Here is a 2,480-nt window from a genome sequence, read left to right on the forward strand (position 1 = left end):
CCTGGGATAGGCTCCAGGTTCCCCGCGACCCTGAAAAGGATAAAGCGGTACAGAAGATGGATGGATGGATGGATGGATGGATGTTATTTATAATACTTTTTACTCTTTTAAAAACAGATCCCGCCCACACGTCCATCGCTTCATTACTGTTTCACTTCTTCACTGTTGCAGTTGTGCTAGTTTACGCTAATGCCCTCACATATCGCACACTACCTGCACACACTCCTCATAATCATATCATCCTGGTACTTTGTTTGTGTATTTGTTTAATTATTCATAGTTTATTAGTGCTGTATGACTCAAGTCTGATCTGAAGATGTTTTCTATATTGATTGGACTTAGTTTCTTTAAATATTGTCATATCGACCAAGAATTAGTAAAATAATGTTCTTTATTCTAGAACACAGACTAGTTATTGGAGCAATGCACAAATTAAGTTAACAGAATGAAGTTAAGACGTGGCCTACAAAAGGATTTGATGTGTTTCAGACTCGATCTCGGATAGTCCTGCTCTTGAACTTGACTTGGACTCGACTTGGTGCTCCTGACTACAGCCCGAGTGACATGTTTCCTTCCTGTCTGAGGCTCCGCCCACACGTTTTTTTTTTACTCGTCTGTTTTCAGAACATTTCCGGTACATTTCAGCGCTGTTTTGTTTTCATTTCTTTACTCTTCCCCGATGTCCGCACATATTTGCACAAATGATGTATTCATACTTCTCTCGTTAGTGTATCGTATTACTTTCTTTTTAATTCATTCATGTATTCATTTAGCTTTTTGAAAATATATCTACATGGAAGAAAAACTGAGAGGTTCGACGCCTCGAGAGTAACTTTAAGAGCTGCGTGTGGAGCGCGAGAGAAGGAACAATGTGGGAAAGAAAAACAAACAAACGTTCTAAAAGGAAAAATTACAAACACTGATGATGAAGTGGAGCTGTCACGGTGAGTCAGATGAAAAGATTAAAAGTAAATGAACATAGAATGGAGTTGTTTTCTAGAGGAATCCGGAGACTCGGAAAGCGCTGGGACGCTCGCACTGAACAACATGGAGATTATAAAAGAAAAATCCTACATTTCTGTGACACCTATTCGCAATAAACAACACAAAATATTTTTTTAAATAATATAATTTTCATTTGACAGCTTGAAATGATAACCCTGCTGATTAAAAAACAAACCATAGAAACCTTCACAGAATTTGTAATGGTTATAATGGGAGTTGTATTGGTTTTAATGGAAACTGTAATGGTCCCTGTAGGTCTCTACTTGTAATTTGTTGCCTTCTGTTGGTGACGTGTTATGTCTATTCTCATTGAATAAAAACGTATCATTTGCTGTAATAAACAAACAGGTGCGGATTGTTTTCCTTTCAGCCGCCACCTGGTGGTCAGTGTGAGGAACTACACACACTATAGTCCACAGGGTCAGGCTCATATTCTTTTTTATTAAGAACATACAGCACATTATGTGTTTGTGTGTGTGTGTGTGTGTGTGTGCTTGCGCGTGTGTGTCAGATCATACAGAGTCACCGTGCCACAGCAGGACTCGTGCAGCTGATGAAGATCTACGAGGATGAGGATGAGGCATACGGCGATTTGGTTACCATGGCAACGCAGTTTTATCAGCACCAACTGCAGCCATTCAGGGACATGAGAGAGCTGTCGACTTTACGCACCATGGAGATTCAGGTACACACACACACACACACACATACACACACACACACACACACACGCGCATTTCAGAATAAAAGTTGTGTAAACTTATAAATGTGTAACTTTGTGATTGCTAACTTTGTGTGTGTGTGTGTGTGTGTGTGTGTGTGTGTGTGTGTAGAAAATACTGCAGCTGCAGGAGCTCGGTCCGAAGCGAGTGTGTGAGTTGGAGAGAGAGTCAGAAGAGTGGAGCAGGAGGGCGAACGAGGCCGTGTGTTCCATTCAGGATGTCACTGTGTGTTACTTTACTGAGACGACAACAGCCCTGTCAGGTCACACACACACACACACACACACACACACACAGACACACACACACACACACAAATGTAAGTTATATAATGAATCATGTACATGGTAGCTTATATTGTATTGCATGTGTGTGTAGGCATGCTGAAACAGATGGAGGCGGACCGTAAGAGATTTGGCCACGCCTCCTGGGCTGTAGCCACACCCAGGCTGGAGAAGCTCAAATTTCTACTGGCTAAAGAGACACTGCAGCTCATGAGGGCGAGGGAGATGTGTGTGAACCGCCGGAAAGACGAAATCAAGGAGAAGGTCTGTGTGTGTCTGTGTGTGTCTATGTGTGTCTGTGTGTGTGTGTCTGTCTGTGTGTGTGTGTCTGTGTGTGTGTGTGTCTGTGTGTGTGTGTCTGTGTGTGTGTGTCTGTGTGTCTGTCTGTGTGTCTGTCTGTGTGTGTGTCTGTGTGTCTGTCTGTGTGTCTGTGTCTCTGTGTCTGTCTCTGTGTCTGTCTCTGTGTGTG

Source organism: Ictalurus furcatus, chromosome 4 (assembly GCF_023375685.1).
Source record: "Ictalurus furcatus strain D&B chromosome 4, Billie_1.0, whole genome shotgun sequence".
Taxonomy (NCBI): domain Eukaryota; kingdom Metazoa; phylum Chordata; class Actinopteri; order Siluriformes; family Ictaluridae; genus Ictalurus; species Ictalurus furcatus.